Source organism: Engraulis encrasicolus, chromosome 24 (assembly GCF_034702125.1).
Source record: "Engraulis encrasicolus isolate BLACKSEA-1 chromosome 24, IST_EnEncr_1.0, whole genome shotgun sequence".
NCBI lineage: Eukaryota > Metazoa > Chordata > Actinopteri > Clupeiformes > Engraulidae > Engraulis > Engraulis encrasicolus.
Genome location: NC_085880.1, coordinates 46,376,049 through 46,398,934, shown reverse-complemented (window position 1 = coordinate 46,398,934; position 22,886 = coordinate 46,376,049). Strand labels below are relative to the sequence as shown.

General features: G+C 43.1%; 1 protein-coding gene and 1 pseudogene across 5 annotated transcripts in view; both read left to right on the top strand.

Annotated features, from left to right (window-relative positions):
* grid1a (glutamate receptor, ionotropic, delta 1a) overlaps window positions 1-22,886 on the top strand; it is a 655,667-nt gene that overhangs the window by 384,400 nt on the left and 248,381 nt on the right. The gene's annotated exons all lie outside the window — the stretch shown is intronic.
* LOC134441788 (zinc finger protein 300-like) lies at window positions 11,730-16,018 on the top strand (annotated as a pseudogene).

The window sequence follows — 22,886 nt, the reverse complement described above, 5'->3', positions numbered from 1 at the left end:
AAATGCAAAGTGGTGTTTTAATTATTCCAGACCTAATAGCTGAACTGTATGGTTAGTTGAGACGTCGGTCCTTTTAATGGATTGTAATTGTTAACTGTTTAATGGTGGATTTGCATTATAGTTTTGTTTGGTTTGAAATAAGCACTTGAGGAACATTGACAAAGACAAAAAACAATCCGACTTTCAATGACCGATGGAACGACGCTGACAGAACGGGAAATACTGACTAGAAGCCATAATATTATCCATATGAACCTTAACGCGACCTTTGCCCATTAAGTTATTTTTCCCTATATGTGAATATTTGATGGGCGGTTAGGTTGCCTGGCTACCTGGCTCCATCTTTCATAAAACCTGCCAGGAGAGGAGGTGCAACTGGGGGCAAGCTGAAACCCCATTAACTTACTGGAGACACTCTACCACACACACACACACACACACACACACACACACACACACACACACACACACCGAAGAAACCGTCTAACTTATGGAGTGGAGCGACATGACATTGCTATGGGTTGGTTTGCTAGTGGTGCCAGTCAATGTGAGCACGCTCACACACACACACAAACATGAACACGCATACACACGCACACACACACACTCTCTCCAAAACCGATTCCAGTTCTTCATGAAGATGGGGAAGTTTATTCCATAATTCGCTTACTCATACGCATACTTCAGCATCCCCTCTTCCCCTGCCTCGTCTGTCTCTAATTACCCCTGAATACTTTCCTCGAAATGTCCAACTACTTCTCAGAACCACTTCTTGACTCTCAATTGAGCTTTTCCTTTTACAGTGAAATGAAAGTCTGCAGATTGGAAAGGATAAACCCGTTTGACCTATTTTGAAGCCTCTCTGTTGGAGATTGGTGTAATTACTGGCATTGAAGGCATGTCAGGGCCAGACATGTAGATATTTCTACCATACATGACAATCTTACTTCTGTGAGTGGAGGTGGAGTGTGAATATATGTGTGAATGTGTATGTGTAGGTGTGTGTCTGTTGAGTGAGTATGTGTGTGCGCAACAGACTCATCCCAACTTAATGATATATACAGTATATGGGACTGTGTTGTGTGGTTTTACTGAGGTCTTGTCCACACTGTTCAGAGGGTCGATAGTGAGAGAAAGTAAACAATAAAATTGAAACTTGAACTTGAACATGCCATATTTTAATGAGAAACTTACATTTCAAGAGCCTGAGTCTGTGCCAGCATCTATGTTACTCCAGGCACCTGTGTCAATGCAGAGTATGCACAGCATCAGACTCAAGAGTTAAGACTCTCAGCATGGCCTTAGTAATGTTGTTATGATGTAGTTGAGTCTTTTTAGTGTGAATAGAGTGAATAGGCCCATTGTCTGGTCCATCAGCAGTAAGAGGCTGCCGGTTTTATTTTATTCATGCAGTGCAGAAGATACAACAATGTTGTTGCACTCAATGCGTGTCTGTTTGACATTCAAAGCTGTTCACTTACTACTAATGTTGATATGTGAAAAGTGAGTTGTGATCTTGGCATGTTGTGATGTTCTGCACACAACCTCTGTTAATCTACACTGAAGTATGTTTCCAACACGTTAGAAACATAGAGATTGCTGGTAAATAACTTTGTGAAAGCCCCAAAGGTCAAACAATTAACCAAGTATTTACTTTTTGATTTAAAAAGTCTTTAATTTGTACATCATTAGATTGATGCCTTAAGACAAGAGATTCAGAGACTAGAGACACTGCCACAATTTCAAGACAGTAATTGAGTTTTCCGTAAATGGATATAGCCTACATACACTCATTAACTGACAAAAATGTATCATTTAATGTGAATTGAATGTTCAACATTTTTTTAGGTTTAACTTTACTGTAATGAAGGTTTTGGGCTATTTGGATGCACGATGCAATTCAGTTTGTTATTTAAAAAAAATGGTGTCAGACAAGTTCCATTTTGAAGCAAAGCAGGTCTATACAGCTCTTTCAGGCAGAAAAGAGTGGTGTCTATCTGTACATGTATCTGCCACCGGATGACACTTAAGGGCCGTACACACACGTCGCCGCTAGTTACTCGCTTAGCGAATAATGAACTCAATAGAATGTCAATGTGTTCCAGCGAGACGAGCAGGTGAGTAATCGAGTACTGTACAATCGATGCGATGTGGGCGGATCCCAAGTTGAAAATATTTTAACTTCCAGCAAGGCGAATAAGCGACAAGCGAGTAACCAATTGGAATGCAGAGTTCGGCACTTCTCGTCTGTACATTGGCAGTTAAAGCCGCGGGAACTTTCAGCGAACGTTTCATGAAAGAGTGGCGAGTAGGCGAGCAAGCGACAAGCTAGCAATGTGTGTGTACGCCGCTTTAAACTGGCTTCAAATGCATTGAAACAGGGAAACCGACGGGGTTAGTTGCCTCACGCCCAGTGAGAGAGGGGGCCAGCAATTGGGTCCTCGTTATATTGTATGCATTGGAGTGGTGGAGGCTGGGGGCTTCCAGATCAGCTTATTCTGGTCACGGCCAAAGCTGTTAGCGGCCCTGCAATGAAATGTTCAGAGTTTGATGGTGTCTTGTGTCTGGCGTTTCTTGAAAAAGGCCCACTGTATTTTGGAATGAATGTCTGTTGCTTCGATCCCTGGACGAGTGCTCTCCTGCACCCCCCTGGCATCCCGTGAGCAATGTGAATATCGACGGAGACGTATCCAACAAAACGTCGTCTGACCCGGGAGCAAGACAACAAACTGACAAGATAAGAGTGTAAAAGTCAGCTTCAACCAGGATGTTTTTTACGCTACAACTTTTTAAAAAATTTGTACGGAATGTTTTGGGTAAAAAAAAAACCTTCTTCAGGCGTACTCTCATGAATGTAAATATATCCCCAGAGTGCTAACAGGAATTGAAGCTACTAGCATCATGACCTGCTAGGACCCCTGAACCAAAAACGATTACGTTGCTATGGATAAACCCAATGTTTACTTGTTTGCTACATAAATAAGTCAGGCATATCCAGGGTTAAGTGCATGCTGTTTTTCTGAGTAACGATCGTCTCACCTCTTCTGTCTCAGCTGGCTTTACCGTTATCAGCACTATCGCTATGGCAACCTGAAATCAACCTGAAATCAACCTGCCCACCTCAGTTCAACTTCCTTACGCATCATGGCACAACACACAGGCATCAGCTTTTTCATCAGTATTATCTCCTGTCTACCACAGAAATGAAGTCAGGCCTGGACTGCTGTGCTGACATTGTGTTTACCACATTATTACATATCTGCTGCTAGGATGACTCATCATCACTCTGCTTGGAGCAACAGGTTTGCTGTCCGTATTAGTCTGTTTTTTTATTTTCAGTTTCTTCATATGCACAGGTCTTACAATGAAATTGAAATTACGTTTCTCTCTCTATACCATGAAAGTACATAGACATACACAGGACTGATATTTACAGACTGACATTTACAGACTGAAATCAAAGTGCAAGACAGGACAAGTCACACTGATGGACCAATAACAGTAAAGTGATGAAGTAATAAATAATAACTGAGCATTTAACACTGGTGAGTGACGATGATGGACCAGTGATGAACCTGTGATAGCGTAATAATAGGCCTAAATAGCAACAACATTTAACATTGGACATTTAACATATAGGGGAAGGAATAGAAGGCATAATAAAAGCAATAATAATAATGGTAAAATACAAAATAGCAGCATAGTTGGAGGTGCAGTCACATAGTGGAAGCAGTTATTGATAGTGAAGATATGGGAGAACAGGTAAGGTGCAGTCATATGGAGCAGTTCCATAGGGTGTGTGTGTGTGTGTGTGTGTGTGTGTGTGTGTGTGTGTGTGTGTGTGTGTGTGTGTGTGTGTGTGTGTGTGTGTGTGTGTGTGTGTGTGTGTGTGTGTGTGTGTGTGTGTGTGTGTGTGTGCTGTTGTGTTTTGAGAGAGAGAGAGAGAGAGATAGAGACAACATTGCCAACAAAAGAATGACTTTAAATCACAGTTCTGAGCTGATAAGAGAGCTGAGAGTGTGTGTGTGTGTTTGCGTGAGTGTGTGTGTAGGTGCGTTAGTGCGTGTGTTTATGCGCGTGTGCGTTTATAATGTGCTTCTGTGCTGAGTGTGTTTATGCGTGTGCGTGTGTTTAAGCATGTGTTTATGCGTGTATGTGTGTGCTTCTGTGATGAGTGTACCCGAGTCTGCCTTCAGCACTGGCTGCCTTTATTTGACAAATGGAGTTATTGATTTGTCTTCTGCTATCTCCGAGCTCCATAACAACTTACCATTTAGGACACGCTCACATAGTTCAGCTACACTACACCACACTGTCATTTTGGAGCAAGTAATTGTGATTTCACTGCAGTGCAGTCCAAGGCTTTGACCCAGCATCTCCAATGGGTTTACAATGATTATTATGCTCTGTCTGTATCGCTATCAACATGAAACACAATGTTTCAACATCTGTTCAGTGGAGGAGTTTTAAGCAACAAAGTGGAATTTTACAGAGCTCTAGGCGATATGGCCAAAACTCTTTAAATACAACATGTTTTTCTATTTTGGCTATAATCACTGTGAAATATGTGTGTATTCTTAAGTAAGGCTACATTACAACACTACACACAATGGATAGAGAAGTAAATGATGTCCACTAAACTACCTGTTCAAGAAGGAAGGTCTTCACAGTGCGGAATAAGCTTCAAAACATAACGTTTCTTAAATAAAAACAGCAACGTTTCGATCACCCTGGATCTTCGTCAGGCTAAGCAGACTTACCTTCTTGAACCGTCTGACTTGTCTGGCACCTGCAGCAAGTGACTTTGGATCTGCGCACCCTACACAAAACATCCACAAAACAACTACTTATTAGGGGCTTGAAGATGTAAAGATAGGAGCCAGTGTGACAGGGAGACCTGTTTTCCCCGCTGTGTGTGTGTGTGTGTGTGTGTGTGTGTGTGTGTGTGTGTGTGTGTGTGTGTGTGTGTGTGTGTGTGTGTGTGTGTGTGTGTGTGTGTATGTGTGTGTGTGTGTGTGTGCATGCGTGCGTGCATGTGTGTGTGTGTGCAGGCCCCCTTTGATGCAGCCAGTTCCAGAGCAGAAATTCAGAAGACAAAACCCGACTCTGAAGTGCACCCCCCGCCCCCATGTATGTCTCTTTGTTTTGTTTTAGTACCTAGCCCACAGTATAGAGGAGGCAACACAGTCGTCCAGGATAACGGGTTGTATGTGTGTGAGGTAACAGTTTAAATGGACACTGTGCTGGAAATGGTCAAAAAAGGTACTGCAACTATGCTGATTATTGAAACTGGGCTGCCTATTGCCAAATTTGATCTTTACATGAAAGTTTACTAAGTAATAAACAAATATTTCCTAGTATGGTCCAAGTACAGTCATTTTTGCCGCTAAAAATTGTTATTTTTGGAAATTCAAAATTGCGGACCAAGGAGAAGATCCCCCTTTTCATGTATGAAGAGTGCAATTTTTCCAGTCATAATGAATACTTAGAATATGATGCTGGTGGTAAGTATTCATGAAAAAGGTAACATTAGTGAATGGGCAGCATGAATTCTGGAAATAAACAACTAAAAATCTCACACGGTGTCCCTTTTAGGCAAAAATGCCCGATTTATTTTATCGTCCCAGTCCAGCCCTGTGTGAAAGCGTGTGTGTCGATTGGGTGCCACTGCTGCTGCTGCTGCTGCTGCTACAGAGAGGGAAAAAAAACATTCATGACTTGCACACATGACGAGAGCGAGAACGCCGCCCACCTGCGTAATTGGTGTTGGCTGGCTGTGAACGGTTTTGCCGTCACGTCCTGGCGACAAGCGGGGGTGAGGGTGTGTGTGTGTGTGTGTGTGGGATGACAGAGAGAGAGAGGCAACTCTGTCACCCGTGGAAACCAATGTGCCCTCCTCAGACAAGCTGTGACCACCGTGTGGTTAGCGGTGTGGAAAGTAGTGTGGCTGGCCACCGCGTAATTTCACGCACACACGCACACACACACACACACACACACACACACACACACACACACACACACACACACACACACACACACACACACACACACACACACACACACACACACACACACGTTGTGGTAAGTGCTGTGGCTGTTCAGCGTGTGGTTAGGGGTGTGATACCGTAAGTGCTGTGGGTGGATGAGCTGTTCAACAGCACAGTAGGGGGTCCAGATGAAATAAGAGGGGCATTTATTCATAGACATGGGCAGTTTGGAAGAGAGGATACAGAGAGAGAGAGAGAGAGAGAGAGAGAGAGAGAGAGAGAGAGAGAGAGAGAGAGAGAGAGAGAGAGAAGGGGGTGAGAGTTGAATTAAAAAAGAGGAGTAGAGAGAGGAGGTGGTGGATGGTGGCACTGTAGGAGTGGAGAAACTGGAGGTGGATAGTGGTGTATGAGGAGTAGAGGAGATGGAGGTGGTGTTAAAGGAGAAGAGGAGGTGAAGGTGCTTTTAGAGGAGTAGAGAGAGGAGGTGAATGGTGGTGTAGGAGGAGTAGAGGAGGTGGAGGTGGTCTAAGAGGAGTAGAGGACTTGGATAGTATAGAGGTGGTGGTGGTGGATGACACTGTAGTAGTAGTAGAGGAGGTGGATGGTGGTGTTAGTGGTGTAGGGGAGGTGGATGGTGGTGGAGGAGGAGTAGAGGAGGTGAATGGTATAGAGGTGGTGGTGGTGGATGACACTGTAAGAGGTGTAGGGGAGGTGTAGGGGAGGTGGATGGTGGTGTTAGTGGAGTAGAGGAGGTCGTAGTGGATGACACTGTAGTAGTAGTAGAGGCGGTGGAGATCGTGTTGGAGGAGATGGATGGTGGTGGAGGAGGAGTAGAGGAGGTGAATGGTGGTGGAGGAGGAGTAGAGGAGGTGGAGGTGGTGGTGGTGTAGGAGGAGTAGAGGAGGTGGATGATGGTGTAGGAGGTGGAGGTGGATGATGGTGTTAGGGGAGTAGAGGAGGTGGATGGTGGTGATAGAGGAGTAGAGGAGGTGGGTGGTGGTGATAGAGGAGTAGAGGAGGTGGGTGGTGGTGATAGAGGAGTAGAGGAGGTGGGTGGTGGTGATAGAGGAGTAGAGGAGGTGGGTGGTGGTGATAGAGGAGTAGAGGAGGTGGGTGGTGGTGATAGAGGAGTAGAGGAGGTGGGTGGTGGTGATAGAGGAGTAGAGGAGGTGGGTGGTGGTGATAGAGGAGTAGAGGAGGTGGGTGGTGGTGATAGAGGAGTAGAGGAGGTGGGTGGTGGTGATAGAGGAGTAGAGGAGGTGGGTGGTGGTGATAGAGGAGTAGAGGAGGTGGGTGGTGGTGATAGAGGAGTAGAGGAAGTGGTGTGGTAGTGATGTAGTAAAGAGCGGAGGTGGTTGGTGGTGTAGGAGGAGTAGACAGAGGAAATGAATGAAGGTCTAATGAATCTAGTGATTAGTTGGCTTAAAACATGTATGTGCCACCATGCCGACCAGAACTCAACTCTTGGAGAATAAGGAAATCAGTAATATGTTTTTGTTCTTTTTTTTGTTCGCTAAAACCTTTTTTGTAACTTTGGCAGTTTGTGCCGAACTCTTCACACAGATCTATACAGTATATAACATATAACAAATAATCAAACCAGGGCAGTCAAACTAATAGCACAAAAGTCAGCAATTTTGTAACACAGACTTTTCAAACTGTACCAAAACAATCCATCTGTACAACACTCCCTGCTCTACAAACAATATCCAAATGATGAACACTCTCATTAGCCTGATTTGCACGGGATAAATATTACCTGTGGACCACCGGCAATTCACAATTACACCCCACCACCTCTGTGTTACTTTGTGGATATAATATGCAGCTGAATTATTACTTCACAAATTACGGACATTCACACGGGACTAAGAACTCTGACAAACTCCACATTATTCTGAATTACCAGTGGTCCTCAGGTAATATAGTATTTATTAGAGATGCACCGGATCCTGATTTTTAGGATCCTGCCAGATACCGGATCCTACAAAAGGGTTGAAACACATAGCCTACTCACACACGTGGGCCCTTTTCATCACGTTGGCTCAAACTATTTTGACTGAAAAGCCTCGGCTACCGGATCCTGGATCCTGGATCCTGTGTAAAACCCTATTATCCTGCTGGATCCGGAACCGGATCTTGGATCCTGTACATCTCTAGTATTTATCCCCTGGGAATCTGGCTCTAGACTCCTAACCCTCCCCAAATGACATGCTTTGTAGAGAAACCAAGAGGCAAAGTGTGTTTTCCATTCATTCTGCCGTGTGTCTAGTTGCTGCAATGTGTGTTAGTAATTTGATAGATGCAATGACGATTTGGTACAAAAACATTTCTTTTTACAGCTGTGTGAATAGTTTAGCAAACTGTCTTGGGTTTTCCAATATATTGACACAGTTTTGCTGATTTGGTGTGAGGTTGTTGTATTTGTGTGAAGAGTTCGGCAAAAAGTTACCAAAAATGAGCATCGATCATTGTAAAAGTGAAGGTGGATCATTGTAAAAGTGAGACGTTGATGTAATTATGTGAAGAGTTCCACAAAATCAAACAAAAGTTACCAACAATTCAGCGTTAGCCATCAGAAGAAAACTGTATAATATAAAAAATGACACAACAGAGGAATTACAATAAGCCTTATTAAGGATTGAAAATATGCAGTAAATTCTTCTGATGAAGTCAGAGAAGGACAGCTTAAAGAGAATCCCCATTTTCCCACTGAGTGTTTGAATTGGCCTCATCAAGAAGTGTTGCTGTGGACTTTCATTCTGGTCTGGTTGGTTTTGTTTTGTTGTTTGTTAGAGCTGGTTGGGTTGAAACAAAATGTGTATTTATTTGAACTTGAAATTTCCCAACATATCTTACAATCACACAACACTGACAGACTCAAATATTTCCTGATGAGGCCTCTCTGGCCTCAGAGGAATGTGTTATCTTTCTGTCCTTTGCTCTCTAGTTCTCCCCTCTTCTCTCTATCTCTCCCTCTTTCTCCCCATATCTCTCTCTCCCTCTCTCTAGTTCTCCCCCCTTCTCTCTATCTCTCCCACTCTCTATCTCTCACTCCGTCTCTTTATCTCTCCCTTCCCCTCGCTACCTCTCCCTCCTTCTCTCTACCCCCCTCTCTCTAGTTCTCCCTCCATCTCTCTACCCCCCTCTCTAGTTCTCCCTCCATCTCTCTAGCCCCTCTCTAGTTCTCCCTCTTTCTTTCTATTTCTCCCTCCCTCTCTCTATCTCTCCATCCCTCTCTCAATCTGTCCTCCTACACTTCACCTCTAGCTTCACTGCTGCTGCAGACTATAAATGTGATGTGCTCTATCTGCACCGCACTGTTTCTCTCTCTCTCTCTCTCTCTCTCTCTCTCTCTCTCTCTCTCTCTCTCTCTCTCTCTCTCTCTATCTATCTCTCTGTTTCTTTCTCCATCTGCACCTCTCTCTGTTTTTCTCTATGTGTTTCCCTCTCTCTCGGTCTCTCTTTCTCTTTTTCTATCTGCGTTTCTCTCTCTGTTTCTATCTCTCTGTTTCTCTCTCCATCTGTATCATTCTCTGTGTCTCTCTCTCCCTGTTTCTCTCTCTGTGTTTCTCTCTGTTTCCTTCTCTGTTTCTTAATGTTAACCCGACCTGGCAGACATACAGAGATGCAGACATGCAGACATGAGGGCGACCTGGCAGACATGCAGACATGCAGACATGCAGGCATGATGGCGACCTGGCAGACATGCAGGCATGCAGACATGCAGACATGCAGACATGCAGACATGAGGGCGACCTGGCAGACATGCAGGCATGCAGACATGCAGACATGAGGGCGACCTGGCAGACATGCAGACATGCAGACATGAGGGCGACCTGGCAGACATGCAGGCATGCAGACATGAGGGCGACCTGGCAGACATGCAGACATGAGGTGACCTGGCAGACATGCAGACATGCAGACATGAGGGCGACCTGGCAGACATGCAGACATGAGGGCGACCTGGCAGACATGCAGACATGAGGGGGGTGTGTGTGCATGTGTTTGGGTGTGTTGCATAATATATGTGTGCGTATGTAGCCTACATATATTTTTATTTGTGATTATGTGAATGTGTATGTGGGTGTGGGTGTGGGTGTTGTGTTTGTGAGTGGCGAGGGCAGGCGGGCGGGCGGGCAGACAGGGCTTGTGTGTGAGTGTGTGTTGAGAGGGGAGGCCAGACAAGGCTTGGCCCGGTGTGTGTGTGCCCAACACCCCAGATCTCACATCAAGTGCTCAAGTCACAAATGAGGACCAGATTCCAGCGTGACACTCTCTGCCAGCTCATCTCAGCTTTGAGGACCAGATTCCAGCGTGACACTCTCTGCTATCTCAGCTCAGCCCTGTCTGTCTGGGCTAATGGGTTCTGATTGCCAGCATGTTGCCTCAGCCAGCACTCTGAAGAGATCTGATGAGACCTTTGCTCCACTCTGCTCTCACCTGCCCAGGTGTGTCAGAGGGATTCTGCTCTTCTCTTAATTATTGTACACAGCAGGAATAGCAAAGCGGAGAGTCTGCAAACATCAAGTCTCTGTAGCCACATAGCCTTGTAGCCTCGAAGCCTCTTTGTGCAGCTGGGCCCGTCGACCCCTTCACTCTTTCGTAAAAAAAAACCCTCACCTACATCAAAACAACATTACGATTACATTACTGAGAGATTTAAGCAAACAAGACGAGGCCATTACTATGTTGGTGGCTGTAAGGACATAACATACACTCTGCACAAATAGGTTAGTGCTCCTGGAGCCAAGAGCCTGTACAAAAGTAATACGTAATGGTGTCCAAAGTAAAAGTAAAAGTGAATTCATGGTGTAAGCACAACACTAGCACATGATATTGCATAGCAGCAGTTATTCCATCGTACCATATGAGTCACAGACAAGGAACCGGCCATTTTAAAATACATATATCTTTTGATATTCAATTTTTAATTTTTCAATGTATCATAATTCATATTCTGAAGGTTGTTGTATTCCATGCTGTGTGGGTAATTTGTAGAGCAAGAAAAGAGCTTTCAAACTTGATATAATCGAGACTGAATGCATAGTGTCCTACCCTCATATGTAAACCTTTGCTAGTCTGTTTCTCCCTTAATATTGCTGTCAGATTCACACAAATGCATTTCTGGGGTGCTACCTTGCTACAAGCACAGCAAATATGATTGAAATCTGTGTCAGTCGGGTCCCAAAGTGTCTGATTTCACGTGAAATGACCCAAAACCTATAAAGAAACCCCTCCCCCACAATTTGATCCAACCAGTGCAGAATCAGGTACATCGGTCTGTAGAGTGACTGTAGACCAGTTACTCAGTGCAGTTACTTCTATACTTTTACTTTGGCCATCTCTGGTAATTCAGCATCACAGGCTGTGAACATTGGGAGATGTATGAAAGGACCTTAGAGAAAGTTTGTCATAACGTAAAATCATACAGTAAAGAGAATCCATACAGTATAATCTGTGGAAAGGATTGATCACACTACAGCCACTACAGCAGTCTAACAGTTAAATACAACACTCAGACTGGATAGCAGGGCACCCTTGATTAGAATGGAAATGACTTTCCACATTCATAGCCGTTAACACCCTCTGGATCCTGAAACCACAACAACTCTCCCATTTACACCTTGATGGGTGAGACAGTTTGTCACCTAACGAGGGGAGTGGTCTACAGCTCCACCTCTACTAGTGGCCCAGGGATAAAGCACCTGGCTACCTTCCATCAGGTCAGAACTGCAGAAGACTTGGCTAAAAAAAAAACAGCAATTGGTACCATCAGGTCAGAACTGTTGAAGATTTGGTTAAAAGAGGGAATCTGCAAAAAGTACTTTTGCTGGCTAGAACTCTGACCCTTTGTCTAGAACCTGGATGAATGAGAATCTTGATAGATGCTCATCACAACTCACAATGAACATGGATGACATAAAAGAAGAGGAAATCTATGAGTTTCTACCAGAGAATTTGTCTGCAGACACGAAAGATAGTCGTACGTGGACACCAGTTTTCAAAGAAGAACCACGTTTGTCGCATGAATATGGAGAGGAGATGTCTCATTTCATGCAATTTAGTGGTGATGAGAACACTTCTACTTTTCAGCCATTAACTCAATCACAACAAGGAATATCTCTGAAGATCATTAAAGAAGAGAACATTGATGATTTCCTCCCGGAGTATTTTTACGGAGCAAAAGAGGAAGAGAATGATACTGACACACTGAACATGAAAGAAGAAGTCCTGGATATGAAAAGGGAAACAGAAGAAGCCCTGGACATCAAAAGGAAAACAGAGTCTTCTCTAATGGAACAAAATGCAGACATGACCCCAATAGGTAAGTTTCATAACTTAAAAACTAGAGCGTCCTTAAAGGTGCACTGTGTGTTGGCCAGATTGGGTATTGCAAATGTGATGCTTATTTCAAAATGTGATCTTTTTTATTAATATTTTCTGATATGGCTAAAGTACAGCACGTTTTGAAACTATAAATTTAAATTTCTGTAAATTCTGTAATAAAATAAAGGGGAAAAGTCCTCCCCACTTAGATCCTCTTTGTGTTCTTTTATTTGTTATCTTAATTAAAGAGCACAAAGAAGATCTAAGTGAAGACATTTCTCTTTTATTTATATCAGTTTGTTTATTATTTTATGTATGACAAATTTTAATCAAAAGTGTGGTGTAATCTGGCTCAATTGATTATTTCTAGAAATTCAAAATGGCGGACAATGGAGAAAATCCTCCTTGTCATATATGAGAAATGAAAATTTCCATGTCATAACGAATACTTTCAATTTGATTGTGTGATTGTGTGTCTTTGTGAAAAAGGTAACATTTGTGAATGGGCAGCATGAATTCTGGAAAGACAGTAAATATTACACAGTGCACCTTTAAATATTAAGCTGTGTCATTGGGAAAACTAAATGGTTGGTGTGTGTGCCTCTACTTTGAATTGTGTATTGCTTAGAATGCCTGGTGTCTTTGAGACATGCAGCCAGTGTTCATTCATTCTAAATATTCGCACTATTGCAGGTTAAGCTTACGTCTGAAAAGTCTATGTTCCCCTTACTCAATTAGCGAAATGGCCTGTGGGGCATCTATGTGTGGCCCCCGAATAATTATGAAAATGAAAAAAAAAAAAATGTTTTGGTCCGATCGTGTTGTCGACTTTGAAATTGCGCCCAGACGCTAGGAAGAAGCGTTCCGTGCCCCACCCCCTCAGTCAGTTTCTCCCTATTTGCCAGACACTGCAGGCTCCAGACAGAAGTGACTACAAGGGTGGCATCAGAGGTTGTGAGGTAGACCACAAGGGAACGACGGTATCAGAGCCAGTAAATACATTACTTACAAAATTGCCTCGTTTTTTAAAGTAATGGTCCACATTTGATTGCAAACAGTGTGTTAGGACTTCGAATTGGTTTAGCAATAGCCTAGCTAGTTGCTTACACAAATGAAGGCACAAATGTTTGAGCTCTGCTGGCAGCTAACTAGTGGTCCTTAAAAGCGAATTGCTTGATGAACTTTTCACACTTTTAAACAGTCCCCAAATAGTTCATTTGCAATCCTAAGCCCCTCGTAAGACTGCAAAAAATGTTATGAGCAACTTGACAATTTATTATTGGCTGCTGCATTTAATCAACATTGCATCAAATGTGTAATGTTCTTGTTAACAAAACCTGAGGTGTCCTCCACTTTGCTGGGTCCATGATATTATTGCATCTGATTCTCATTGTGCATGTGAGAGCTGCATAAACAAAGTCCTAATAAGCAGTTTTTGTTTGAAAAGTGTTATCTTCTGGCTTGTTGGTTTTCTCTAGTGCTGTCAATCGATAACATATAACATAATGACAACAAAAAAATCATCAATTGGCCTATGCACAAAACACACACACAAAGCAGATATTTAGTTTCCAGTGACAGGAGGGGAGAAAATGTGCCTCATACGGCAGGGCTACATTTTCCTGGAGAAGTGTGGGATTGTGCCTTGGTCTCCTTGGCATTTTTTAGGCTAAATGACATTATCTGATAACCTAGCCTATATGCAGACTACTACATTAATAAAGATTCATGTCTTCGTGAGAAAACCAATAAGCCTGGGGATAACACTTTTTAAACAAAGCTAGAACGTTTGCCTACGTATGACAGCTCTGATATTCATAATGAGAAGTTACAAGTGTAGTGGACGCAGGGAGGAGAGGACACACAGATTTTCTAGGAAGGGGCTGTGACGACATCCCTTTTTGTCAACAAGAAAACGGCACATGCTGTGTTGATCTTATGCAACAGTCAATAATAACTCTTGATGTTGATTTAAAACTTTGTTTGTGGTTTTAATTTAGGATTCAACACAAACTATTTGAGGGCTGTTTAAAAGCATGCAATGTTCATAAAATAGTTCGTTTTTTAGGAATAGCACTAGTTAGCAGTCAGCAATGCTTCTCGTGTTGGCCCTTTATTGGGGGGAATTTGGAAAAACTGGCCCTCTGGGACTTTTAATTAAGTACCCCTGGACTATGTGAAACATTAATATAACTTCATTGTGCAACCATTCTATTTTCAAGCACCACCCATCTTAAGTTATATACGTACATGATGTTTATTAGGTGGTGGGCCACCAGTGGCCCTTGGGGGTGGGGGGGTGCCTACAAATAAGATAACCAAGTCATGTATCATATTCCTTTTAACATTAACCTCAATAATAATACATCAATGTGACTGATATTATAATTGCTTTGGCTTGTACACATTTAAATCAACAAAGTATCTGCAAGAAATGTGCGTTTCTGGGAGAATAACCCAAAGATATCTACAGATTATGACATTAAAAATGGGATAGGCCCAAAACAGCTGTTGCGCCAAATGTTATGTCCTTATGTACTTTTTTGTAACTTTTTTAAACTTTAATATTTATTATATTAAGAAAGCCTTGTGTGTACCTCATTATATTACTTTAAAAAATATTGCGTTTAAAATGTCAATGCATAGGTTGCGAATGGTTGGAAACATTATGAAAACATTTGAAGGAATGTCCATTAGACTACACTTAACAATTTACAATGTCTGAAAATTATGAATTCTGCAATTCATCAGTTGTGAAGTCAAAACTTAATTGTTTTGTTTTTGTTTCTTCTTTTTCTTTTCTCAGATGAACACCAGGCAGCTCATAATAACACAGACAAACACCAGTGTGCCACATGTGGAAAAGGCTTTAGAGAGAAAAGGGTCCTAATCGTCCATACGAGAATCCATACTGGAGAAAGGCCTTACCAGTGCACTACATGTGGAAAATGCTTTAAACATAAAAGTGCCTTTAATATACACAAGAGAATCCATACTGGAGAAAGGCCTTTTCAGTGTACTACATGTGGTAAAGGATTTATACAGAAATGTGCCCTAAAAATCCACAAGAGAATCCATAGTGGAGAAAGGCCTTACCAGTGTCCTACATGTGGTGAAGGATTTAAACATAAAAGTTCCCTAATTATCCATAAGAAAATCCATACTGGAGAAAGGCCTTTTCAGTGTACTACATGTGGAAATTTCTTTAAACAGAAAAATGGTCTCATCCAGCATCAGAGAACACATACTGGGGAATGGCGTTACCAGTGTGCTACATGTGGAAAAGGTTTTGCATGTAAAAGTGGCCTCATCACACACCAGATAATCCATACTGGGGAAAAGCCTCACCAGTGTAAAATATGTGGAAAAGGCTTTATACAGAAAAGTCATCTCATCAAGCATCGGCGAATTCATTCTGGAGTATAGCCTTATGAGTGTGCTACATGTGGAAAAGAATTTGCACTGAAACATCACCTCTTGAAGCATCATTCAACCCATACTGGGGAAAGGCCTTACTAGTGTATGACATGTGGAAAAGGCTTTGCAGGAAAAAGTGACCTCAAAAGGCATCAGAAAATTCACATTGCCTAATCCAATTCTTGAAAAAAAAACCAGATGGAATTATATTCTGTAAAGAATGAACTGTTTAGAACTGTTAGTGGTCTGTGAAATTTCACCTACATTGCATAACATTGCATTGCATAATATTGCATAAGCATGCCACACCGCAGGACATGATGTCACACCACAGGTCTTTCTCTGCATTGCGGCCATTTCAATCCTTTTGGATACATCACTGACCTTGGACCTCATGCTAACTAGATAAAGATATTGATTTCAATCTTAATAAGTGTTATTTATTTTATTTGTGAATGTGTGTGTGGGTGTGTGTTGTGTTTGTGTGTGGTGGCGAGGGCAGCAAGGCAGGCAGGCCAGACAAGACTTGGCCCTGTGTGTGTGTGTGTGTGTGTGTGTGTGTGTGTGTGTGTGTGTGTGTGTGTGTGTGTGTGTGTGTGTGTGTGTGTGTGTGCGTGTACGTGTGTGTGTGTCTGTGGGTTGAGAGGAGAGGGCAGGCACGACTTGGCCGCTGTGTGTGTGTGTGTGTGTGTGTGTGTGTGTGTGTGTGTGTGTGTGTGTGTGTTGAGAGGGGAGGGCAGGCAGCAGGGCCAGTTTTAAGCATAGGCCGGCTAGGCGGTCGCCTAGAGCGCCATGTGAAGAAGGAGCGCCGAAATGGTAGCCTGGCCGCGCCAAAAACCCCTACAGCAAAGCTGTGCCGGGGTCTGGGGTCGCTGAGAATCAGTGTGGGCGGGATCAACGGTTTCCTCTGCACTCAATGCAACGCAATAGGATGGCGAACAACCAACCAGAGTGATGAGGAATGATTACGCATTGCAGCGCGACAGGAAGTACATGGTAGAGTGTAGGCAGTAGGAAATAGAACGAATGCCAGGCCAGCGAGCGTATTCTCTACGGGCTAATGTCAGAGTGAGAGGAAAGATTTACCAACTAGCACTCCAATCTGCTATTGTAGAGACTGCACGCGAACTACGTGAACATGGAAGTGAATGATTGTTGCCGTTTTTGCAACAAAAATATGCGAATATCTGGCGTGATTTCTAATTCAGCACTTATCTTTGACAGCCAGAAAGAAAAACAAACCATTGCTGACAGATTAATGCAGGTTGGCGTGTCGGTGTTGAAAACACAGACAAAATCGAACAGAATTTGTAGGCCTTGTGTGCGGTTACTAACGAGAATGGAACAGGACCTGCCGGTGTTCCGAAGATGGGTGCAGGAGGAGGGAGCATCCACCACGACTTCAGATACCTCTGGTTCTACACAGAAACGTGACCGCGAGCCGACTCCATCCAAAACACCGAGGGCATTGAAAAAGTTCTGTGATAAACCAGCAAGTCCGGGAAAAGGGGCTGCCGTTCGTGTCAACATCGCCCAGGTATGTTTGCATTTTGACATTTGTTTATCGTGCAGTAACGGTGGAGATATTCAATTTGCTTTTCATTAGACCTATAGATGTTGCCCATCAGTTAGGATATTCCAGGGACAACATTGTCATTAGACGACCGTTCTCCTTACTCTAGTCTGTAGCCTCCAAAATGACCATTATATCGTGCTGAAATCTGCATCGCTTGATCTGAAACTTAATGATAGCATAGGAGTGTAAACAGAGACGGTTTAGGTCCTAAATTGCTTGTATGTGGCAGTGTATGATAATACGTGAAATATAATCGGGTGGGACTACACGTCTGGGAGTGATAGAAACACCTGGGACTACACGTCCGGGGAGCGATCTCAGTTGGTGTCCATCTACCTCCCACCTAAACGGTCTCTGATGTAAATACGCCCTAAAGCTACAACCTACAGCTAGTCCTCAGCGTGTCTCTCATGCCTATTTGCCATGCCTATTAGATAACTTTGGAACTGTTGCTTGGTCTTCATGGCATTTAGCATTGTGAAAAGTAATGATACAGTGGATGTTCAGAATTCTGCCTCCTGGACCAGATTAGCCTGACATTTCAGCTCCTCCTGTGTTCATGTCACATTGTATAGTAGGAAAAATACTTCACTACTGTACTTAAGTATGTTTTTGAATACTTAACACTTTTCCCAAGTGTGTGTATATATTGAAAAAAAGAGTTTTGACCATACTGCAACAAAGTCAGGACATGATGCATGGGCTCTGGGCTTAGGTCAGCACGCATAGGAAGTTGAGTTTATTTTCTGTCGAAACCTTTCCTAAATTTAGACTGAAATTGGTTGTGTGTACATTTTTAAATGTTTTTGAATTTTTGAAATTTTACCCAAATAGAAAAAAGTCTTTCAAACTGCATTGTACTTTTCATTACATTACTTAATTACATTATTTTTGACAGTACCTCACATACATACAATAAGTTTCAGATACTTTAAGACTTTTACTTAAGTAACATTTCAGTCAGTGACTTTTACTTTTACCAAAGTCATTTTTGGAGGGGTACCCATAGTTTTACATGAATATGAGATTTCAGTACTTTATACAACACTGCTTCTTGGTAGTCAGCCCCTACCCCCGGTTGAGGGTGAGATGCTGCTGCACAGATCACAGCAGGGTGCTGAGCCTCTGGAGACGGGGGTCTGGGTTGCTGGGCCTATCACTGCCCAACCACACACTTGTGGGTTGACGGAAAATTACCAAGTCTGTAAGTCAGTGGTAGAGTCTGTAGGTCAGTAGCAGGGAGGGCAGTAGAGGGGGGGAGCGGGGGTTCACCAACAACCGGGGGGGATGGGCGACATGAACACAGAAGGGGCTGAAATGGCTCATCTGGACCAGGAGACACGATTCTGAACAGCAGCCCCCAACTTTCCTGACCTGGTCCCTATCAGCCAGTCAATTGCAATGAGGGAAAAAGGTTTTGTGTAATCATTCACAGTTCTTTTTCGTGTGTTTCACTCACACCATTTTTTTCACAGTGGTGTTCATATGATTACATACCCTGACAGAATTATGCCCTATGCTTTGCTGTGTTGATAAGTATCATCGAATGTAAATTATTACAAAAAAAAAAACCCTTTCACTCATTGCACCCTTTCACTATTGACTGTCTGATGACATTTATCAGCACTCCCCTGTGTTTACTCCATCATAACACAAACTACCAACATGACCCTGATCAAAGTTTACATAACCTAGGGTCTGATGCTGTATGTTGCCCCCTTATACATCAATGGTTGTCCTATGCCTCTTGAACAATTTCAATGTTGTCGTCCTACATTGAAGACTATGTATTATTAATCAAACAATGATAAACCAATGATAATCTACTTTAATATGGATATTTCCGACTTCTTTTACTTTTTCAGGTCATTTCTGATCAAGAGGGGCACAACCCTGAGAAAGCTTTGTTGGTGAAACATATCATGAACAAAAAATGGAAAGCAGCGGCCAAACTAATTATGAAGCACGAGGAGCTTTCACAGGAAGTGCAGGCCAGCATCCTTACAGTCATTGAAAGTGAATCCAGAGCACTCTGCGACCCTAGCAAGAAATGCATGTTGTGGAGGTCTTCACCAGAAGATTTGAGTTCTTTCTCCTTTAGCAGCCTGGAGTCAGACCTGCAGCGCCTCTCCCCACTCATCTTGTCCATCCTCACAACCATCACAAAGCACTCACGTTTTGTCACCTGCGCTGCTGCTGCGATTGCCTTAAGAGGTAGAGAAAACCGCCTGTCTGGGTTTGCTCACTACGTCAACTGCATTCTTCAATATGGGGGTGCAAAGAAAGCAGCCTTCGAAAGGCTCAGCAAATTTGCCATCACAACAACATACAAGAGTGCTATTGGAAAGCAAAAGGAATTGGCGAGTATGTGTGGATCTGGTCTTATGACATTGAAGAGACAAAATGAGGAATTCCTGGCGATGGAAGCTGGCTGTCAGCCTGTCAGTCAAGAGCAGGACGAAACCTCCATAGATCCCTGGACGGAGGACGAGATGATAGCCAGTGATGTGTTCCGTAGCATGGAAGACCTTCATTTGTCAGGTGAGAAGTAACACACACACACACACACACAGCGCCATGTACATGACATGTATGGGGTTATGTTGTCTTATGTGTACATGTCTTTAATGTATTAAAGGAGAATTGGCTGAAAGCTGTGCCACAGACCAGGCCACATCAGGGGAAGGGATCACATCTGAGCTGGCTGAAAACGTCACGGAGCAGGCAACATCTGATGAAGAGGTGAGGACCTCATCAGAGATGGCTGAAGGAAGTGCCGTGGACCAGGGTTCTGACGACGTGACGATCATATCCCAGTCGCTGGCGGAGAAATGCTCCACTCCACCACATACCTATTCTATCATTTTTGACAATTTGGACTTTTTCATGCGCTCACACCACCAGTCCACCCTACGCAGCAACAAGTCAATTCATTGGATACATCACATTGCTGTCCAGGACCGTGTCCCCATTTATCACCTGGCTAATGACAAACCAATTGGAAATCTTCTGGACTATGACCTGAATTTGTCACTCCCTGGAAAGAATGAACAAATGCAGATGCGAAGAGAGTACATTGTTTTCACCAGCCGAATCCTGTCAAGTTACCTGTCTGTATTCAAGCCATTCTCCAATGTGGTTGTGCGACACATACCGCATCAGTATTCAGCAGAAATGGCGCAGCATTCCACTGATGTAAGAACTTAAAACAATACATAAACAACTACATAAACACCTACACCATACAGTGTCAGTTTAGTGAAAGTAATTGTGACTCTGTTTTCTTTTACAGTACCCATTAGGACTGCTTTTCAAAGATGAAAACAAATCGGCTGATTTGGCAGAAGTACTTCATCACTTTCAGAACACGTAAGCATGAAGCAGGGTCACAAAATTCTTTCCAGTGTTATAAATGTGAGCAGAATATAAAAACAAGTTCTTCTGTCTCAATTGTAGGTATGTACCAAAACGGCCTGATGGAATTTCAACCATTTTGGTCGGAGGCGACAGGCTCTCTGAAGCAAATAGCAGAAACCTACAGTGGGCATATGCTAATGGTCTAACCATGGAGGAGCGATTTGATGGCATGGAGTTCATGTTTGAGGACTGGCATGCCATTAGGATGCTATTTCAAGTGAGTAATGTATCACATTGTGATGTGTGTTTGCTGAAACTGTTATATTCAGTTCATTCATTATTTAATTTAAGACAGTAGGTCATAGTTGAAGTGTGTTGTACTGCTATTAAAAACACAGTATTCCCTTAAATTTGTAATACAGTTGCAAAATGTTTGCCTTGGAATCTGGACGCCCTTTGTGGGAGTAAGTTTATTAAACCAATCTTTACTCTGTCCCTGGTTTTACTAGTTTCTTTTTTTTGTGTCTTTTTTTCCTTTTGTGAACTCAGATCCATTATAAAGTGTTCTTCAGTGAGAAATCTGCAAAGGACCATGGGACACTCTGCGCCAACATGACAAAGTTGAGGTAAAGCTGCTTTGTTTACAGCCAAATGTAATGTAAATGTAATGTAGTGACACGATGAATAAATATATGACACTACATGAATTACTATTTATTTATTTTTCAGATTCTGAAATGCATTTGAAATCAACAGAAATAAATTTGATGTTGCTGGCTAATTTTATTTTTGTTATTGTTATTAATGTTATTATTTGCTGACGGTGTTTTCTGCAGTTTTCTAATGGAATGGAATGGAGTGGGTCATGATGGAAAGCCCACTCCTGAGAAGTTGTTCTTATTCGTTAAGCTGGGGTGGGTCATGATGAAAGCCCATCCCTGGAATGTGGTTCGTATTTTCACAGACTTTCTCAGAATGTGATATTTGTGTTGTTTGAAATATGAAAGGTGGTGTGAGAGATTACTAACACATTTTTACATTTGTATGTGAGTGTATGAGAGTGTGCTTGTGATTAAATCCTCACACACCTATTCAAAGAACGCTTCTGACCGCTGGGTCGATTGCCTGGTCTCTTGACTCAGAGGTTTAAGTATTCTCTGTTGGTGTATAGTGGTGGCTGGTTCGAACACCAAGAGTGACGGTAACATTTCTTTGTATCACAGGTGCAGCAATGCGAAACAGGGTCCCAAGTCTGCCTACAACGCATACAAACATTTTGTCATCACAGACACTACTGCGCTGCTTCTGACGGCTGCCATGGAGCACTTTGGCCTGAAGGATATCGAAGGTACATAAATAGGGTGTTTTGAAATGGGACAGCAGTGCTTTAAAACTGAACTGTTTGGGTAGAGGGAAGAATGTAAACCTTTGCTTTTGTTTGTGTTTTTTCTTCCATGTGACTTAGAAATCCCGGAATCGTTTGTTCCTGAGGACATTGCATCAGGATCAACATACACGAGGCGAACATGGTTGCATGCCAAATCTGCTGAGGTGGTCGATAAGTACATCCTGCTTGGGGATGTGGTTGAGGCCATGACTGGTCTCGGCGAAGCAGATGTGACATCGACTCAGGCAACGCAGTACCCTTGTCGAGCGCCAGGCTGTCAGCAGGTATACACCTATCCCAAATACAGAGACAATCACGAGCTTAAAAAGCACAACTTACACGTGTCCCCCGAAACATTGCCTGGTACATCACTCAACAAAGACCACAAGCAGGAACATACCTTGGCGCGTCTCAGCTTCAGCTTTCTCCTTTGGGACATGCTGGATGCTGTGAAAGAGGGTGACGGAGAACGACTGATGAGGCTGTACAAAGTGGCTCTGCTCTTCTACAAAGTCCATGCGCACAGCCACTATGCGTACAGTACGTTACTCCTGACACTTCAGGTGAATGCGTGTCTCACCCCTCGGATGTCACACAGCGTGACCTGGAACAGGTTTTGGAGCACTAGGGGAGGGAATGGGGGCAACATCCCCCTAGACCTTCATTTAGAACACCTCAACAACTTCCTCAAGTCTTTCTTGAAGGGTCAGGGCCCAAACCTGTCAGAAAGGTCTGCTAGCCGGGTTAGCCAGTCCATCGGAGTTTTGAAAGAGATGATGGACAACGTGGATAATGAGTTGGGAGTCAAAAAGCCAAGTGGCATCCATCG